The following is a 22,796-nucleotide window of genomic DNA, read 5'->3' on the forward strand; positions in this document are numbered from 1 at the left end:
GTAAGTTTGGATATTTAGTTATAAATTATATTATACACATTTTTCTAATATCATTATCTATTTAGTCTTAATTTTGAAGATTTTACAATTGATTTAGAAGAGAATTTTGAAGAGAATATTCTCTGTTTCAAAGGGCATTTAATTTTTTTCTCTCATACAAAAGATAGAGAGTTTTTACTCTCTTGAAACTCTTTTTTTTTTTTTTTACAAAAAAACTTTCTAAGTAAGGTTTACAAGGCAATGCATTTTTTTTTTCAAGGTGTATTTTTTTGAATGGATTTAAACACATTGATACAATAGTTTGTGTGACATAAATACATGATTAATTTTATCTCCTAAACATCATGAATTGAACTATCAACCATAATCATTTTTCTTTCCTTAACATAAATTTTCATTTTGAACATATAAGGAAACTTGAAAATTTTTCTTAACTAAAACATCATCATTTTATCCTATTTTTAATGAGCATCCATATAATTGAAAAATTATGATTAAATCTCATGGTAAGCAACATTACTTAATCACCATTTTTATTGGCAAACCTGATTCAAAGGCTCAACTAGGAAAGAACCAAGAAGAAAACCTAGCTTCGTTGCCATTACAACAAAGTTTAAAATACAAATTACATAGGATTTCAATCCCGAATTACAACAATAAAATTAAATTTCCTTCATGACCCTCATCAATGGATTCATAAAAATTTCTACAACACTTTTCTATGAACTGTGGAGGGAACAAAATCTGATCCGGTGACAACAAGCATGACCAAGAAACAAATCAAACATGCATATTCATACTAGGTTTTCACAATAGGATTCACAATGAATCAAAACTAGGGAAAGGTGGATTTTTCCAATAGGAGATGTCAGACACAACACCAACCTAGGTGCCCAATCGGGGTTATAAATCAAGAACTTTTGATCTTCCATTCTTACATGCCAAAACTCATACGTGGTTTGTGCTGAGAGGTAGCGGCCCATAACACCCTACCCTCTCTCCCTCTTCTTGTCCTGAGAAGAGACTCTACACTCTTGGAGTCCAACTAAAATGACCTTTCCCGAAATTTTACACTTCTACCCTCTCCAAGGGTGAGTAATTCCAAAACACCCATGCAAGAACATCTCAAAATTCAAACATAAACATGAAAGGAAAACATTCAAAAAGCATGGTTTTCAAACCTTCCCAACATACCCACATACATACAAGCATTCAAACAACAACAAGGTAGCATAAGCATGAAACAAACATGAAAATCTAAACAAGGGAGATGAGAATTCCTACCTTCACAAAGAGGCAATGGCAAATGAACAAGTTTGAGTAGAGCTTTTCTCTTCTTTCCTTCAATCTTCCATGACTCCTCTCTAAATGTAGAGATTGGGTAACAACCTCCACTACTCCAAGAAGCGCCTCTAAATAACCCTCAAACTCAACCACCAAAATGATCAATAACTTCTCCCACCCACCTACAAATCTAGAAACTCCTAACTCAACCCATACTATGGTTAACCACTAAGTGGAGGTGAGGTGAGACAACTCATGGTAGCCATAGTCAATTTTTGTACAAAGGCAAAAAGAGACTTTTTGAGTGACCTCAAAAGTCAATAAAAGGGGCTTAGGGGTTAGAAAAGACCCCCAACCCATACCCATACCCATTGCGTATAAATATTTCATGTTTTAAAGCCTTAGGAATAGGTTTAGAGCCAAACAAAGGCTAGGAAATAAATAGAAGCAAGTAACAACGCTAAAATGCAGATTAAGCACTAATCCAGATTAGGGTGACTAAACTTGATTAAGAACCAAATTAACAAAAAGACACTAACTTAATCTGACTTTGGTCCAAAGGTTACATAGCTAACCCTAACTAGCACATTGAAAAACATAAACAATTCATGAGTGTCAAGCGACACTAAAAGAATACAGTTATGAACATTAACATTTATTGATAACAAAAAGATACATACATACATCTCACAATTAAAATACTTGAATTATGAACAAAAAGGTTTCCAAAATTAGCACATAGAGATCAGTTATGTTCCTCCTTCGGTTTTCTCGGCTAAAATATCTGCACACTCATTGCACACATTAATAGTCCCATAAAATCACATGTACATATACATATATATGTATGTATGTATGTATGTATGTATGTATCTATCATAAATTCACATAAATTAAAACATACATCAATCATGGTTTCTTTCATCCTACTTATATCCTTAATCATAAAGATTCCAAGATCAATGTGTTAATCCTACATTTTACTTAATTCATCAACATACTTATACCTAAAACCTTAAATGACGAACATCAAATATCATGAAGTAACATCACATAGCATGAAATATTATAATATGTTCTAAGCATTAGATAATGTCTCGACATCTTGAGTAATGAGTATCAAAATAATAGTGTAACAACTAAGGCTACGAAGGGTTAGGGCGAGGGCTCACAAGTAACAATGTATGCAAGCCTAGAATGGCCGAAAACCCTAAGGAGTGACTCGAAAGAAGCTATTGAGAAGAATATTGGAGCCAAGTGGAACAAGGGAGGCATGACCATTGATACCATTAAGGATCCTCTTGTTGATTTTGTTGTCAGAGTCATATCCCGCAAATTCTACCAATCTAGTAGACTTAACAGTGTTCCCTGTATTGTAGTAGATGTTGGTTACAAACTTGTCAAAAAGGGCCATACTTGCGATCTAATTGAACTACAATTAAAATAGATCAATGAGAATTTAAGATTTATAAGAAGAACAAAGGGAGCTCAATGCAAATTTGGAGCAATTTTGATATGTATATTTTTCTATGTACAAAATGAATTCCCATCTTATGTAAAGATAAGCTAGAAAACTAATAGGTCTATAGTAGCCCAGGTGAATGAATACATAGAACAAATGGGAGACAATTTTGAGACTATCATGACCAATTATTTTGAAGATATCAAGAAATCAATGAAACAAAAACTTAGGATTCCAGTCTCACTTGTGGAGTAGCACATAAATGATATTTATTTTATTGTTCATATTGATTATAGCTGCATCCAAGCAGCCATACCAAGGGTATGATGGTTTAGACCTCTTGGTTATGACATAAATATCGATGAGGCATTTATAGAAATTACAACATTTATTGCAGAAGAAGTAGATAAAAGTGCCCAACACTTTGGCACATATGATGTAGTAAGATCCAAGGTGGATATGGAACTAAAAATAGTCTCAACGCTAAAGAAAAAGGATAAACTAGTAAAGAAGCTCAAGGCTAAATTTGTTGAAGGCTCAACAAAAGAAAAGGAAGAAGAAAACGATGAAGAGGAAGGTGATGATGAAGAGAAATAGAGCCATGGACCACTTACATTAAACCAAGGCATGGGTAAAGATGCTAAAGAACAAGAAGGTGTTGAGGAAGAAGAGGAAGCACCTAAGGTAGAGCCCAAGAAGAGGAAAGCATAGAAATAACCTACTAAATAACCTAAAGGCAAAAATAAAGCTAAGCCAAGACCTACGAAACCTACCACTAGGGCATATACAAGGGCTACAAAAAAAGGTGGCCAAGGAAGAAGAAAAGAAGAAAGCTAAAGAGTAGGGAGGACTAGCAAAGAAGAAGCAAAGAAGAAAGTATGTGGCACCTCCAAAATTAGATGAGGAGAGGATAGATTCTGATGATAATAGCCAGTTTAGAGTGGTAAGTCACACCACTAAATCTAATTTAGAAAACATTTGTGACAACATTAGGGACAATGCAGACCTTTTAGGACTCGAAGGTATTGATTTCAATAAGTTGACAAGAGAGGAGAAAAACATGGTGGAAGAATCAATATACACCATGATGGAAAAGTTCAAGAATACTCCACTTGAACTAGATAAAACAATTCCTAAGGAGTTATATTCCATTTTAGAAAATAAATGGTATTATTGCCTAAACATCAAAAAGGAAATAAGAGAGTCAACATTGGATCCTATGATGCCTAAACTCACAAAAGGCCAAATAAGAAAGGGTAATAAGAACATAGGAAAAAATTTGCACTCAAGTATAAAGCCTTCAATATATTGCAGAATAAAATTGAGGATGTTGTGAAGAAGTTCAATCTAATGTGGAAAGTAATTTATGGGCTCATAGCTATAAAGGAAGGACAGGAAGATCCCTTTGAGGGAAGGAACAATGATGAGGAAGAAGAGGAAAATGATAAGGAAGAAGAAGGAGAGAAAGAAAAGGAAAATGTTATAATAGAGAAGGAAACACAAAAGGTTGATATTGCAACTATTGAGGAGTAACAATAGGAACAGAGTGTGCAAGACACACAAGTGCCACCATCAAGTCCTCCACATGTAACACCCACACCTACAGAGATAGTAATTGTAAAGGATGTTCTGACAGCTTTTGTCAGAACATCAACCCACTAACTATAGAGGATCTTAAAAAATTCCTTCAGAAAACTACTTTACAATAATAGCTATGTACCAACCCAATTTTGGTGAGTGTAGAGGAAGTTTAGAAATTTTTAGCTGAGATAACAAAGCAGAAGGTGAATCCATAAGAACCACCTTCACATACTCTAATAGCTAGAAGATGACAACCACAAGAGCAAGTAGCACAAGATGCATCAGCTAGGGTTGATTCCATAGTCACAATGACTTCAACTACCAAGGAGCCAGCAAAGGAGAAAATAGGACATAAGGATACCTCTGTCATTACAACACAAGGTCAAGGTGTGCCTCTTTAGATTACAATCATTGATCAAGGCTAAGTTGAAGAGGACAAGGAGAGCCCTAAGGAGAAAGAACAAGAGGCAATTCAAACATTGATCAACTTGCCTACATTAGGGACTCCTACAAGAACAACACAATAGAAGAGCACTAATGTGCTCTAGGCTCAAGCTTTACAAGGGTTGAAATGGTACTTTACTATGGAGACCCTACCCTTGATGAGGAGATAGTCATTCCAAGATATGATGATAAAACATTGAACATAGACCAGATTAATGAAGTGGAAGAGGCACTAGAGAAGAAGAAGAAACAAGAGATACTCATAAATTAGTATAAACAAAGGAAAGATTTAATTGAAATTAAAGAAATCTTTTTAGATGCATTCAGCTTGCAAGTACCTGATGAAACCAAGCCCATAATGGAACAATTATCCAACATAGTGAACCAGGTAAAAAATGAAGACATAGACACAAATGAAAAATTGCTAGAATGGTCTGAAAAGAAACTCCAAGTGAAGGTGAATGATTGTGTATCATGTGAGATAGCACTATCTTAGGTGGAGCTAGCTAAGAAGGTAGAAAAGGTAAAAGTAGTACTTGAGAATATATTCTCATTGTACTACAAATTATGGTCCATAAATTTTCACACAAGAGGTCAGCTTGAGGATTATGAGCTGTGAAAGGAATCCAAAAGGATCACGTATATAGCTACCCAAGGATCCAACTCAAAGTGAGAAGCATTTTTCTACAATGATTCACACTCAAAAGGAATTAGATGTGCTCACAGCAGATGAGGTGAACATAAAGGCCAAATTGATACAACTTTAGTCTACTATAACCCCTCACATGGAAGTTTTGCACAAAGAAATAGCCTATGTAGAGAATTTCTTGAAGAAAGATCCCAATCTTTCTACATTGGAAGGCCTAGTACACCTTGCAATAAAGACAACCATCCAGCTTAAGGCACTAGAAATTGGATTAGACAATTGGGATATTTCTCTGGAGATCATAATAGAGGTAAGGAAATCCTTTTTGGCTAAGTATTCAATTAATGCATAGAACCCTTTGACATAAGTTTCAAAAAGGGGGAGATATAGTAAAATGGGGGAGATAAGAAACTTTGAGTATTTGAGAAGATAAAATGAAGGGAGAAGTAAGGAGATAAAGACAAAAGGATACAAAAACTATAAGGGAAGATGTGTGAAAGGGGGAGTAAACATAGAGCAGAATAGAATGATAAGGAAAAGCACAAAAACAACATGAGACAAATCTAGCATGAGGAGTTCATAATATAAAAATGTCATGTTAGCTCAGGGTGGGTTACAAGTTTTGAGGTATCTTCTCAAAATCTTGAATAGTTTTGAAGTTTGGTGCATATGTTGAAAAGATGTATATTATTCTCATAGAGATCAGATTCATAATGTTTAGTTAAGTTTTTTTAACACTCATTTCAAAGGGGGAGATTTTTGGTCTTAGATTGGTTTTGAAAATTGAGTGTCAACACACTTAAGAAATTTCTAAGTTGATGCAAAGTATGATATAGATGCCAAGCTATAGTATGTGCCAAGCCAAAAATTCAATAGGTGCCAAGTTATTTAAGTATTGAGCAAAGTATATGTGCCAAGAAAAGTATAGGTGCTGAGCAAGATAGAGTTCATATAGATGCCAAGCAAGATAGAATTCCTATATACATCGAGCATTAGTAATCAATAAGTGTTGAGTAACATAAAATTAGCATAAGAGTTTGCATCTTCAAAAACTCAGATGTAAACCATTTTTGAGCTTACTCAAGATGAATCTCAAAAGAGCTAAAAGATAAGAACAAATATATTGTATCCCCTATGCAATTAGCATGCAACTAATCAGAAATATGGAGAGAACATGCAACCAATAGGAAAATTTCAAAGAATTGAGCAAGAAAGATGGATGAATCTCGATCATAGGTTCATACCTAACCTTAAGTCTTGAAATTTTTTTAAGGAGGTTGAAACCCCATAATTTAGTGTCATGTGGGAATGCATGAGAGAATGCTAGTGAAGTTTTGAAGGAAGTTCAAAGGAGTGAAGAAGACTTAGAGGAAGAACAACATTGCAGAATTAGTTGATCAAAATAGAATATCAACACTACGAACAAAGTTATATTAGATCAAGAAGGATCAGGTCAAATTGGGTAGAACAAGGATATGGAATCAACAATTGAAGATTGTAAGTCATAGGGTCAATACATTCTACTATACTTTCTAACCATTGTATTAGGAGAATGAAAATCCTATGACGATAGGTTTGTTTAATAGCTATATTGTAAATTCTTAACAGGATGTTAAATCCTTTAACAGGGTGACATTCAAGGTGAATGTTTGTAAATCCTTTAAACAATTCACTTTTAATAGGGTGTAGAGACTTTAGTAGGGTAGGCCTTTCATAGGGTAGACCACTGATGGTGGTCAAGATTTGTAACCTTAACCAGTTACATATTGTTACAGTGATAAGTTATGGGTGTCATCCCCAACCCAATTTTACCTTCTCATTTTGGAGGGTTTTTGGGTAATCAAATATTTTTTTATCTATTTTCATGTATGTCTTTACTTTCATGTTAATTAGTCATGTTAGATGCATGCATTGATTTCAATTAAAAGTTTTACAGCTTGAAATATTGGTACTTCTGATTCACCCCCCCTCTTAGACATACTCTTCCCACTTGAGAATTCCAACATAAGACCAAATTGCAAACATCTTTACTAAGCCTTTTCCTAAAGATAAATTTGAGTACTAGAGAGCTATGCTTGGGGTTATGCCCTTGCCTACTTCTAAGTAGGTAATTCAATAAATGCATAAATCTAGTGGTACAAAGCACTATTGTTAGCCTAGATTGAATGTTGATGCTTCCTATATGGGGGAGTATCTATGATGATATAATTCATTGATCACTCTTGGTATTTGGTATTAAACATGATCTTTGGACACTTTAGCTAGTTAAAGACTTGGTGCAAAATACTAATAATTGGTATTTTGTAACATTAAGATTGAAAATTTTTACATTGATGTCAATGGGGAAGAGTATGAATGAAAAAAATCATGTAAGTTATGGGAAGAAGAACTCCTATAGAATGGGAAAAAAATATCTCTTTAGGGAGATTTAAACAGTTTCAATGAAAGAAGTAGGATTATATACCTAATTTACTATGAATCATTTAGTGTGAATTAAGTAATTGATATCAAAGAAGGAGGAGCATGCAACTACTGTGATGAGATCTATTTAATGTGTGAAAAATTGATGCCATTCCTAAAATCCAAAAGATTTAAACCTTTCTCAATGAAGAGGATTTGAGAAAATGAGAGAAGTAGCAACAATAGAATATTACTTGGTATTCTTGGTACATAGATGTTTTTCATCTATGTTATCATCAATGTCAAATGGGGATATTGTTAGCATGAATGCTAATGAGACTAGTTTGGGGGAATATCCTGAGCGTTGGAGAGTACTGAAATGTTGCAATCATGACTGTGTTTGACACTGATGTCCATATAACATGACTTTTGTATAGAAAGACTGAGTAATAGACACAAATCTTAATTGTATGGATAATGGTTTGATTTTCTAGTAATGCATAGTAATGGACATGTTCTACACTATTTCCTAATGACATGGTCAAGTGCACAGACTCTAAGTCAATGACATATGGAAGATGTACCTGATTTATAAATAGTAGTTTAGAGAAAAAGTATTGGGAAAGAAGTTCCTAATGTTTGTTTTCTATCTTCCATTTGAGATGCAATGAAAAGATGTGTAGTCAAATAGTGGAAGAGGATAGTTGGCTGATAATGTTAGCAAGTGTGCAAGCCCTAATACCGCACATGTGAGTTTTGTATAGACTATAATCTGACAATGCTATTATAATTATAATTAATTAATTATCTTATTATAATTAATTGAGAAAGTCTCAAGGCCAACTCAAGGAATTATTTTGAAAATATGGTATAAAGGAAAGATGTTTTCCTTTATTGTAAGAAATATCTATTATTCGATAAGTGCAAAGTGAGAAAAGGAGAAAAAATCTTATTGAATGCATGTAAGAAATGTATGGGATTATTGGATTCAATATTTCTAATTTGGTGTCAAGATCAAAAGGAGTAGAATTCTAGTTGATAGGACAAAGAAAGAGGAAGGTGTAATACAGTGAAATTCTATTATTCTACAAGGAATAATATAGAGATTATTTGGATAGTCATTGGTCTTTCCCTTGAAGCTATTTGGGTAGTGGTTCCAACTATTTTTCAAAACTTCTAACATCGTTGGTACAACTCCTGACAAGGTTGGAATAACCAAACAAGGATTCAAATTCTCCTAATATGGACTCATATGTACTAAAAGTATTCATATACCCCTAACAAGGTCCATCCTCTAATAAGGAACATTTATATTAGTACATCACATTGTGGGTACCATCCCCACTAAGGTTTTCTCTTTGATCAAGGATTTCCCTAGTTAACATATCTAGTGTTATTAAATATGAGTATCTTGTTTTTGTTTCAATTTATATTTCTCATATGCTTAAGTTTTTGAAAGGATGATAATTGTGATAATAGTTGGATAACTAAATCATGCCCCCCCTAGCTCTTTGTTATATTAGTGGACTATATATTCTAACAAAACCATCATCTTCAATGCCCTCTACATCAAAATTCACTCTGAATATTCTAATTTTCTATATAGTTAACCTAGAGTATAATCTTTCCATACTCTCAAAGTTATCTACTCAATTAACCCAATAATCTTCTAACATAGGGACATGCCTAAATACCAAACCTAGTTGTAGACTGTATTTGAAATTGGACATCATCAAATCTAAACTATGATAGGGAAAGGGATACCTACTTTTTCCGTGTTGGCACAAATTATAATATTCACCTCTATGATTTGGAAACATAGCTTAATTAGGATTATTCTATCATCTAGGTACCTCAGTAGCTTCAAGGAGAAGTCATCAACCCATCTACTCTAATATACCTAAATGAGGGGAACTATATGAAAGAAATTCGAAATTTGGGTAATGCTAGAGATAGAGATAGCTTCTAGGGATAATTTCCACTCTCGACATCCCTAGAGTTATCTGAAAAATCTCATTGTGAAGGTGTCAATCACTTTCATAAACTTCACATATCTATTTCGAAACTAGAGGAAGGTGTAGAAATCATACACTTGGATATTTTCATTATAATCCTCTACATGTGGAAACTCGGGCTATAGTTGAATAGTAGCTAAGACAGATATCAAATAGGATGAGATGATAGATTACATTTGGGTCTTTTTTTTTTGGAGACACCCAAATAGCTATTTGCTCAAGATCTAGACCCATTCTACATCATCACCCTCAAAACACACTACTTGCACTAGATAAAAATAGTACTCTACAAATTTTAGGGCATCTTCATTCCGTTTAAGACCATGTAAGAGTGCCAAGATATTGATAATATCTTTCTTTAGGTATGTGTCCTAAAGAATGTTTGAGATTGTTCTTTGGCTACATCTTGGCACCTAGAACCATTTTTCTATTAGATCACCTCTTATCACTATATTCTTCTCATTATATCATGATGCCAAGTTTCATATATCAATCTTATTGAATTCTTCTCTTGCAAGTATACAAGCAATTGTGCATTGTGTCCTGATCAATTGTGAGAAATACCTCAGTGTTTGGCATCTTAATTTGTTGTATGGCATGGTTTTAGTGAGAAATGCACTTTGGATTTGACTCTAATACTTCAATTTCCATAGGGAGCCTTGTTACTTCTACGAAACCACTCTCTTTTAATCTCTATATAATAGGATGAATTAAATCAAACCTTAACCTTCTGCACAAATCACTAAGATCATAGAACTTAAGCCAAGTGTCACTCAAGCTCTTCCACTTGTAGTCATTATATTCAAACTATGATACAAAAAAATATCATTAGCATGGTTTAGATAATAATACAAGGGTTATTCTCTAGTATACAGATCTTAAATGTTCATTTAATAGTTATGATGGAAAATCCACTATGAATTATTTTTTATGGAATTCCTATATCATCATTGGGTCTAAATATATGTGTCATCATGAATGAAGGATGATGCATTTAATTATAAATGACCTTTTTTTAATGACCATATTTGAATTAAATGCCAAGTTGTTAATGGTTAGATATTGTATTATCCCAACATGTCAACTTTACTTTATCTCTCATAATATCATATGTTCCATTTTCTTTATTTTTAAACTGGAGCATCAAATCTTCTTGAATCCTAATTTTCAACTTTATAACATGGGTTAGTGATTTATCCTACTATTAGGGAACCCAAGAACATTCTCCAAATGCCCTTTAAGTGAAAATTTGTCTTTGGAGTCACTAATTTTCATTTCCCTAAAAGTTTACTACTTCATTTCCTTTTCATCTTTGTGGAGATTTAAATGAGAGGGCTCTTATCCAAATAAGTAAACTTGGGGAATCCCCAAAGGAATATTCCTACCTTTTCAACTCACCCTCTCATGGTGATAACTTTGCCTCTATCTTTTGGGGGAGTATTCGATTCTCTTATTTTTTTTTTTCCAGGACACTAGTAGGGATAGAGAAACACAAAATATCAACATATTAAAAGCACTATGTTCAATTGGACACTCTTCTCATCTAGAAAATATTTTAAGACCTACCTTCTTATGAAATGCATTAAATACTCAATATGAAATGGACATATTTCTTTTTTCCAATCCCCATACAATGTTGTTGAAGACATAATCTATTGAAAATAGATTGATACAAGTATGAGAATATCTTTCAATCATTGTTTTGTCATTGATGTCAAACCTGCTACTTATTGTTAAGACAACTACTTAGTTGATTCAAGTACTATCATTTGTTTTATTGATGAAGAGGATTTGATCAAATGTGATAACAGGAGCACCTAGAGGAAAGGTTGAGTTATGAGAAGAAAAGGGGGTACAAAGTTTGGTTAAGATAGTGATGATATAGTGCACTGATGATCTACTTAAGGCTACAAAGGTTGGATACAATGACTAAGTCTAGATAAAAAGTAAGAAGAATTGAGTCTGACAAGCTTGACTGAGTGGAATGTAGGTGCCATGAAAAGTTAGTGCAAGTCAAGCATAAACTTAGTTGAAGCCAAGAAAAGTGAAAGATTAGTGTACACAAAGTGAGATAGTGTAAGCAAACTAAAGTTTAGTTTATGCTGAGCATTAGTAAAATCTAGTATTTTTCGAGTTATCTAGAGGATAATGAGTGGAAGAATAGTTTGGAAGTTGAGTAACAACATATTGATGATAAGTTCTAGTATTCATGTTAAATGACATATTTGACGAATCTCAGCTGACTATTTTGTTTTCTTGAATTTTATGAAGTGTGTGGAAGTAATTATGATGATTTGGTGGCATATAATTCTTGGTAAACTATTTTACGAAAAATTCAAAGAGATTTGAGGAAGTTTTTAAAGGGACTCAAATGAAAATATGGATAGATTCATTGAATCCTAGCTAATCCTACATAGCCCTAAAATAGATGATAGAGCACGAACGAAAAAAATCCTAATTTTCTATTTATAGAGATAGCTAGTCAAAAGAAAGGTAGGTCATGTTCGAGAACCTAAGTTAGAAAAGAAGTCTAAGGTATTGCTTCATTTAATAATTGAAAAAAAGAGGCTACTATTAGTAAGCAAAGCAAGAAGGCTTAAGAGTATGAATTCTTGAAGGGGGAACAAGCTATCAAAGTTAAATGTGTGAAAGCTAAGTAGAATGGAGGACTAAAACATACATCTATAATGTGCAAGTGAGCTGTAATTTGTTATTATATCAAGTTTTAGTGTTACTTTCTAATCATTGTACTAGTCTAGGGTAAATCCTTTGGATTAAGGTTGAACTAATAGTCATTTGTAGATCCTTTAACCAAGTGGCATTCAAAGTAAATGATCTAAACTCCTCTAACTAGATCACATTTAATAATGTGTATTGTAACCTTTAACAAGGTTTCCCTTCCATAGGGAATCAATTCAAAAAAGTGAGAATCAGTAGCATGTTACTGGTGGTTTTTCCAAAATTGGGTTTTTATAGAAAATCATTGTGTCAAATGTGTCATTGAATCTGTTATGTTTCATGTTTACATTTCTACAAAGTTGATTTGATAGTAACCTACAAGTTTAAGCATTGCATGATCTAATGGATGCATGCATGAAAATGTTTTATGGATATGGGTTCACTTAGCTATGAAATGTTTTATTTGTATAATTGGACCTTGGATAAGTAATTCACCACCCCCCTCTTTGTTATTCAAAAATAATTTGAACAACTATATTAGATCCATCTTCTTAAGAGGACTAGTTTGAAGGTACTAGAAGCAAAATATCAAGATGTCAAAAAGAGAGGAACCCAAGGTTAACAAGGACAACTTTCTTGCATGGAAAATCTTGATGAAGCTAGACCTAGGAGGTCTTGGAGACCATGCACAATCTACCGTCACCGCTAAGCATATTGATCTTGATGGAGCCCTAACTATTGAAGATTTCAAAAAGAAGAAAGAACACAATCAAACACTATTGGAGATTGCCTCTGGCCTAAGCTATGTTGAGTTTGATGACATCAAGGGTTGTAATAGTGCAAAGAAGATTTCAAATTCTCTTCACACCATCTATGGACGAGATGGAAATGTCTTGAGAGCCAAATCTAAAATTCTTAGAGGTAATTTTTATGATATGAGAATGCAAGAAGGTGATAATGTTGCTCAATATTGTTCTAGAATAAAAGATGTTATTAATGCTATTGTATATGAGCAATGTTAGTATGCTAATAGAAACCAAATTTAAATAAAGCTTCTACAAACTAAACAAAATTCATAAACTTCAAGATAGACTAAGATGAACTCTCAATTGAGAATATGAGGCATTAATGGACTCTCTCAATGCGAAGCTCTCTTGTTGAGTGGCTTTGTCTAAATAGATAGGATGTATGCTCAAGCTTATGCTTCAAAAAGGGCTTCAAATGGAGTTGGAATTTGGATGTGAGTGTATGGTTTTGATGTAAAATGGCTTCTCAAAATGGCATTATGAATTTACTTCATGGATTGTGTTAAAATGACTTGGGAGAGGATTCCTTAAATAGGCAGAGGGCTTGAGGGATCAAGGGCTAGGATGCAAGGATGTGAAAAAGCTCATGGAGGGCTCAGATTGCATGAGAAGAGAGCACATGGATTGTGCTTCCTTATAGCCAATCAAGGAGTGACACATGTCACATGGTGAGAGGATGGAGGAAAGGGGAAGGATGAGTCAACAAAGGAGGCTCAAGGAATAAAATCTTCATAAAGACCCTCATAATGACTTGTAAGAGCAATAAAAGGGCTTGTAAGAGTCATTTATGACCTAGTGGACTTCATAAAGTTTTATGGTTGAGATATTTTGAGGGTGATGAGAGAAATTTCGACTTGGACTTGATTAGGAAGGTTTTAAGCTTGCTTAGGCTTGTGAAAATGATTAGAGGATGGATTAGGATGGTTTAGGATTAGCTTAGGGATAGGCAAGTGGATGGCAAGTGGATGGCAAGTGGATTGCAATTAATGAGGGTGGGTGAAGGAGGAGATATTTGTTAACTTTGGCTTGAGTTAGCAAGTCTTAACCCATGTTTAGGGAATGTGACAAGGTTAGGAGGAGATTAGGATTAGGGTTAAAGACATCTTCTAGAAGAGTCTAGGCTTTGGATGAGGATAAAGACTTTCTAGAATAGTCTAGAATTTCCTAGGATGAGGATGAAGACTTTCTAGAAGAGTCTAGAGCTTCTTAGGGTGAGGATAAATTAGATTTTTAGGAAATAAATAAAGTTTTATTTATTTCAAGGGTTTGGGTTGAGGGGATATTTATTAAAACTTTTTTAATAAACATGAGGATTAATATTTAATCTTAATTAAATATTTTGAGTTGGGATTATGGGTAGGAAATGATGGGATTAGCCTTTAATTAAAATTAAAGAAACATTAGAAGATTTTGGAAGAGGTTATTGGTCATAAGGAAATTGGCCAAGTTTTGGGCAAAAAATAAATTTTTTATTTATTTTAGGATTTTTGGTTAATTTATTAATTAAATAATTAATATATAAGGAAATAATGTTTAAATAAGATTTAAACATTTTTGGGAGGGATTCCTTAATTAAATATTTTTAATTAAGATAAAGGGATTTAATGGCATAAAAATAATTTAATTAATTAAATAATTAATTAATTAATAAATGATGATGTCATCAGGAATTTTTTAGAAAATAAAAATACTTTATTTTCTAAAAGTTTTTTTAGGTGTTTACATTTTGCCCCTCTTTGATGTGATGCCGCAAGTGGCATGACATCAAAGATAAGAAAATAAGATGCCCAAGGCTAGAGCAGAAGAGGAGAGAATGGACTGTGAGATGCCCCCTCAAGAAGGCAGCGGGGAGAGAAAGCAAGGCTCAACGACTTCTTGAAAAGTACAAGAATTCGAGATGAGCAAGAAGACTCAGATTTGCTTAAGAGAAGAGGTTTGGTTAGCTCAAACTCTCACTACGGGAGAATGATAAAGGGAGAATCAAAGGCACAAGAGGAAGCAAGCTTAAGATCTCAGGGATTGCAGAGGATGAAGGAGCGGAGCGCTATAAAAAAGAATCTAGGATAGGGATATGGATGAGGGGATTATAAAGCTGATGCAATAGGATTTCAAAGAGTTAGATTGGTGGAAGATGGGTTTTGGAGATCCCTAGGACTAGGATTGTGGATCTCGAAAGATGAGGCTTGGTGGGTTGATTTGTATTGGTGGATCCCTAAGACTAGGATTGTGGATCCCTAAAGCTAAGAGTGATGAGTGATTCAAAGAGATACTAATGCATCAGCTGGGGTAGGAGAGACTGATGCTAGATATGGATGGGGGATAATGGAGATGAAGGAAAACCATTGAAGCTTTTTGAGCGGGGGGATACTTCAAAGAGAAGTACCACAATGTAGTTGAGCACTAGATTTGCTATAGGACTATTGGTTAATTGCCAAGGTTACCAAGAACATCAAGGCCTTTTCACCAACCATCCAAAGGACTGACAAACTAACTCAAAAAAAACACACAAGGATTGACCCAGCATCACACATGAATCCCAGAGGAAGCAGCATGGAAACAACACTGGAGATCCCACAAGCAGAAAAGAAAAACAAATGAAAGACTTGATCAAGATCTTACGCTCTAATTGCCCCATTTGTAGCATACCATGATATGGAAGATCATGGCAACCTTGAGGAGGGAATAAGGAGATTGCTTGGAAATGATACTTCAAGACCCAAAAGGGAAGATCCCAAATCAAAAGAAAGTGAAAATCCAAAAGAGAGTCGTTTGCCAACGAGATGGGTAGGACAAGGTACTAACAGACCAAGATCAGACATGAGGAAAGCTATATCCTGCAAGGACCTATCGGAGAGCACCGAAGCTGGTGGATTTGGATGGGTGATGTGTCTGGCAAGCTAAACTAAGAAAGATAACACTTTGGTAACAAGAAATCTAGCTAAAGGATGCGTTGGAATAGCTAACCAAGATGTGTGATGGGTGCAAGATGTTGATCAAGGACAAACTGACATGAATGCTGGATAGATGCAATGGTACTAACCTAAAGAGGATGTACAAGCTAACAGACCAAGGTATTTACAAGCTGAAGCTGACCAAGAAATGGTACAAGCTAACGGACCAAGATAGTTACAAGCAGGCAAAAGCTCAGGATGATAAGATAGCGGGATGGTTCGATGTTGTGCAAGATGCAAAAGCTAAGGATGAGTTGATAGAAAAAGATATGGATTTGGTTGGATGCATCCAATGATGATGAGAGATTTTGTGACCAAGGATAGCTAGAGGAGCAGGATGAGATGGCTGGATAGGATGGTAGATAGCTAGGATTATGATGGATATAAAGAGATGACATTGGGTTTGCATGAGGATAGCCTAGAACTAGATACCAATGACAAGGGAGGATGGACAAGACAAGATCTCCAAGGAATATAGTGCCCCCAATCAGAAGATAACATGTGGAAGGAGGTCTTATGATGGATGTGATAGGATTGAAGCTAGGATGGAAAAAGCTAAAGGGGCTAGGGAGATGGATGATAGCTGAGATGATTAGCTGAAGCTGCATAAGATTAGTGGATGGTGTGAGATGGAAGCTAGAGGATGGAGGATAGGTGGATAGATTGGAAGATGGAATGTCAAGAGATGACCAAAAGCATGAGGGTGATAGGCTAAACTGGGGATGGCGGGATTACACATGACGCTTGTTTGCCAAGTTTTCATCATGGTACTTGTCCAAGGCGCTTGAATTGCCAAGTTTTCACCAGTGGACGCTTTATTTTTCTTTATTATTTTTTTGACTTTTTGACTTTGGACTTAGCTGGAATGATTTTGGCTTTCTTCAGCTATTTTGGCTTTTTTGAGATTTTTCACTGGCTATTGGAATGTTCAATTTTGTTGCTAGCTATTGGTACACTGAATGTGTGATTTATGCAATAGATCCAATTAGATGGGATTGATGGTAGGAGATGGAGGGATGAAAATGTTGGAAAGGAGCATGAGATGGGGATGCTTGCAAGAGCAACATTGGCACATGTTGGAACAGGTGTGAAAAGAGCATATGGGGGATAGATGGTAGATGCGGGCGTGATGGAGGATTTGTGGAAGCGTGCTTGGGGATATAGGCACCCAAGATGGAGTTAGGAGATGGGGGACATGAGTCACTAGATGGGGGATTAGCAATGGTGGATGCCATTATGCATTGGGTTTCAACTTTTTTCTTGGGGATCCACATGGTTTTGGATTTTCTTTTCATAGGCTTTTGCATTGTTTTGCATTCTTTGATTGGATTTTGCCTTTTTGGAGTATGTCTTTTAGAATAGACATATGATTGCCTAGGATGTGGATTTTTAGCTTTATGCATTTTGAAGTTGGCATTCACATTGCTGTGGTAAGCTTTGGGAAGATGGTTAGGAGAAGCTTTGTGAGATGGAGAGGATATGAAAGAGCATGTAGGGGGATGATGATGGATGATGTGCCCTGATATGTGCCTTTGTTGATCTTGCATAGAAATGGATGGAATAGGATTTTTATGATGGCTAATAGGAGGATGGAGGATGGTAGATTTTGGGACATAGGGACCCAAAATGGATTTAGCGGATGAAGGGGGGATATGGTAGGTTGTTTTGGGTTGCAAAGATGGTGGAGGGGGGATGACATAAGATTTCTTGAAGGAGTGATGGGAGGCTGGCATGGTGGGCTTGGAGATAGGCTTGGTTTGGGGGTGTGGTGTACCAACACCTTTAGATGGTGAGCCTTTGGATACATATCCAAGACCATGAAATCCTAGATTTTTTTGTGCAATAATAGGCTCTCTGATTCCTTGCTCTTGTGGTCCTAAACCTTGACCTTGATAATGCCATCGATTGAGCATTTGAACAAGCTGAGGAAACTTTTTGCTTGTAGAAAATGGTAGAAGTGATTTATTAGGTGTATTGCAATGGGGAGATACTGTTCTTAATTCTTCTGCTGAGAGAGGGCCACTGTGGATGAATGTAAGTGAACCAAGAGGGTAGATTAGAGATGGTGGAATAGCTTGGATAGGTGGTAAGATGGAAGCATGGAGCGGGGGAGATGGAAGGATAGGATCTTGATGTAGCTGGTGGGATGACAAGATATCTTGTAGTGGAGGAGATATGGTTTGAGGTTTTGGAGATGGAGGAGATGGTGACTGCACTATGGATGGAAGACATGGTACACTGATATCTTCATTAATTCTTTGGGGGATGTCAACATGCTTTTGGGCAGGATCTTGGTAGGATTGGTTTGGAGTGGATGGTGCGATAGGAGGTGAAGGGATGAATTCTTCAAAGGCAGCGGATGGATAGATGGGAGATTCAATAGTGGAGATGGGTGAGTAGAAGATGGATGGATAAGGGTCATTACGAGAGATTTGGGAAATGCTTGGAGGTGATGTGGATAGGATTTGGAGGGATTTGATAGGTGGTGGGATTTGATGCTTGCGGGAAGTGCAAGGATTTTAAGCAGTTTGATGGATGGTATGGGGATGATTGCTATGGGAGATGGAGGTGATATTATAGATGGGGAAGCTTCATCACTAACTACTTCACATGGTTGGATTAGATGACATGGCTTATTGACTGTTGGAGGTGACTTTTCTTGTATTTCCTCTAGGAGATTCCTTGGAGACTCGTGTGTCGAAGGTGGAGGTGGATTGATAGGAATAGCTAGCATGATGGGGGTGGAAGATTGGAAGCTTGGTTGATGGGGTGATGGAGGGGAAGCTGGAATATCAGATGGCATGACTAGATAGTTTGGAATAACTCTTGGATTTTGGGGGATGCTTGGGGGAATGTTTCTAAGGCTTTCAATATACCCGTCATAGTCAACAAGATTTTCATCATCATTGGAATAGGAGGTGGCAGGAGCAAGGACAATGTGACCAAACACATCATGATAGGATTGGTACTTCATGCTTTGATGATGAGTTTGATGGGGATGGCGTCTTGCATATGGATGAACACGGAAGCTCATGGTTGGATTTGGATTAAGCACAGATTTTGGATTGGCTGATGAAAGATTTCCTAGGGAGAGTCAAAGCTGTATGACAGACCTAAGGAGGATTTGGCTAGATATTTTTGGCTTTCCTATGGATGGAAGACTTCAAGGGCATGTTGTCAAAAAGTGAGAGTTTTGCTTTCCTATGCGCTGGATTGGTGGAGATTGTGTCAACCTAAGAATAGACTAATGATCCTATGGGCATGACATGAGATTGATCACTTGTGGATCCCAACCTTTAGCTCAAGGTGATGAGGGATGCAAGTGACAAAGCTAGATTACCCTAGACAATGCTCTGTTAGAGGGATAACCGTGGTGAGGCTGGTGGATTGGTCAGATTGATTGGATAAAAAATTCTAGTAGAATGACAACAACTCTCTAAAGGCTTGGGTGTGATTTTGGATTGGGTTTCTAGCTGGCTAGGGGGGGATGATTTGGAGAGACTTTGGATTTGGGATTGTTCTAAAGCAAGGAACTAGATACATTTGGTTGCAGCGGGGGAGCTTGGATGATTTTCTGATGAGGCAGTGACTATGCTAAGTATGCCTTGAGCTGGGAGATTTTTGCTTTTTTTGGGATTTTGACCAAAGTTGGCAAACATTCATTCAAAAGCTATGAACAAATAAGTAGACAAAAGTTTTGAGCAAGCACGTCAAACACAAAAACATCCTAGGAAGATTTCTACAAGGATGAAATTTGTTATAGCTAGGGAGTCCTCGATATAAGCAAGGTACGTGAGGCCCAAATTCATAGATGAAACCAAAAAGATGTCACACAGCCGAGAGGAGCGGTAACCCACTTCTCCTCTTTCACTTCTCAAGGGTATAAAGTTCCTTGAGGCTTAGCTCAAGTGACAAAATTTTGATCCCAAGAGAGGTGTCTTTGGATTCACCTCCCGATCTTTATACTCCGTCAGAACGCTGGAGTTGAGGTCGTCCCAAGGGGTGATGAGATCCCCAAGCAGGCCTCCTAAAAAGTGTAAAACAAGACCACATACATGATCTTGGGCTTTAAAAGACATGCATTCATTCCAATTGATGATTTAGATTTTGTAAGCTATGATTGAAGACACTTGTGATTATGGCATACAATGTTCATTCCAATTTGATAGCATCGTTAGCATAATGAAAGTCGAGAGATCATCAACATAAAAACTGTGAGCGCCATTGAAAATGCATCAAAACCATGCGATGTTCATTGATATTTAGGCATTCAAGATTGAGTGTGAGTTTATTTTAAGCCCAAAACAAAGGTGTGTGAGATTCGATTTCAAGCGCACGCCCGAAGGCCCTCCACGTCAAGATTTGTCCAATTTTTATGCCCAAATGAAGTGTGAGCGAGATTAATGCGCATTCAAGGAATTTTCTAACTTAGAAAAACCACTAAAAATCCAAGTGAGTGGAGTTTGATTTGCATGGAGCACTTAACACCCTCTTAGGTGGACCCATCCCCATAGATGGCATTGAGATTGCAACCAATGGTTAAATTGATGGGTGATTAAAGAGGGTGAGTCCAACGAAAAACTCACTCAAAGCATTTTTATTTGTTTTTATAACTTAAAAGATTAAAAAAATGTAGATTCTTTTTATGCTCCAAAAGATGATTATTTGATCTATGGCATTCAAGATTGGATTTGTTGTTTTAATCATGCATTCATAAAAAAAAAAAAATTTGATTTTAATCCATGGCACTCAAGAGTGATTTTAGCAACATGCATTCAAAGACAAGTGATTAAACATTCAAGTTTTTTCCTTTGAGCATTCAAGATTGAGATTTTGTGTGTTGTTTTAAGAACTTTGAAGTGCTTTGTTTTAACCTTAGATCATTCAAGATTGTTTTTGGACTCAAAAGTGAAAATGACTCTTTGGACTTTGCTTTTCATTCAAGATTTTGTGTTCTACTTTGCATGTTTTAAGCCCAAAAATGATATTCCTAGATTGTTTTGATGCATGAAAATCCTAAGAAACATTCAAGATTTTGCAATAAGACATTTGTTTGGAACAAATAACAAAGCTTTTAGGACAATTTTTGGCAACCATTTAGGACTCTTAATTTTCATGAGATTTTTTTAAAAGAACTTTAGTGTGCACTTAGTGTTGATTTTGAACCTTTTGAAATGGAAACTTGAAGTTCTTTTTAAATTTCCAAAAATGAAGTGTTCCTAATTTTGCATGAATGCATCTAAAACCTTGATGTTGCAAGGATGCAAATGATTAGATTGGTTTAGTTTCACTTGTTAAAAGATTTTTTCTTTTTTGCAAATTTTTAATTTTTAATGGATTTAAGTATGATTTGGGGGTTTATTTTAAGCACTAAAAAGAAATGTGTATGATTTTGCTTCCTTAAAAAAAATGGCCAAGATCTCCCACAAGAAGAAGAAGAAGAAGTAGATGGAATTAGAAGAATATAGACAAGAAGAGGAAGAAGAATTCCAAGTTCTTTGTCCACCTATAAGCTTGAAAAATCTGCAAACACTATGAGATATACTATGAGTTCCTTTCTCTTCTTCATGCTCATGTGGACCTAAAAAACCAATTTATACAATCCTACCAATCACAAAAATAAGAAAAATTAGCCAAAATCAGCAAATGACATACAAAACTTGACTAAAAAAGCTAATGAAGATGACCCATGCGGGGTCCCACCGGGCATGCCAAAATGTATATGAGAAATGTTAGTATGCTAATAGAAACCAAATTTAAATAAAGCTTCTACAAACTAAACAAAATTCATAAACTTCAAGATAGACTAAGATTAACTCTCAATTGAGAATATGAGCCATTAATGGACTCTCTCAATGAGAAGCTCTCTTGTTGAGTGGCTTTGTCTAAATAGATAGGATGTATGCTCAAGCTTATGCTTCAAAAAGGGCTTCAAATGGAGTTGGAATTTGGATGTGACTATATGGTTTTGATGTAAAATGGCTTCTCAAAATGGCATTATGACTTTACTTCATGGATTGTGTTAAAATGACTTGGGAGAGGATTCCTTAAATAGGCAGAGGGCTTGAGGGATCAAGGGCTAGGATGCAAGGATGTGAAAAAGCTCATGGAGGGCTCAGATTGCATGAGAAGAGAGCACATGGATTGTGCTTCCTTATAACCAATCAAGGAGTGACACATGTCACATGGTGAGAGGATGGAGGAAAGGGGAAGGATGAGTCAACAAAGGAGGCTCAAGGGATAAAATCTTCATAAAGACCCTCATAATGACTTGTAAGAGCAATAAAAGGGCTTGTAAGAGTCATTTATGACCTAGTGGACTTCATAAAGTTTTATGGTTGAGATATTTTGAGGGTGATGAGAGCAATTTCGACTTGGACTTGATTAGGAAGGTTTTAAGCTTGCTTAGGCTTGTGAAAATGATTAGAGGATGGATTAGGATGGTTTAGGATTAGCTTAGGGATAGGCAAGTGGATGGCAAGTGGATGGCAAGTGGATTGCAATTAATGAGGGTGGGTGAAGGAGGAG

Source organism: Cupressus sempervirens, chromosome 8 (genome assembly GCF_028749045.1).
Source record: "Cupressus sempervirens isolate cs-2001-9-10 chromosome 8, ASM2874904v1, whole genome shotgun sequence".
Taxonomy (NCBI): Eukaryota; Viridiplantae; Streptophyta; class Pinopsida; order Cupressales; family Cupressaceae; genus Cupressus; species Cupressus sempervirens.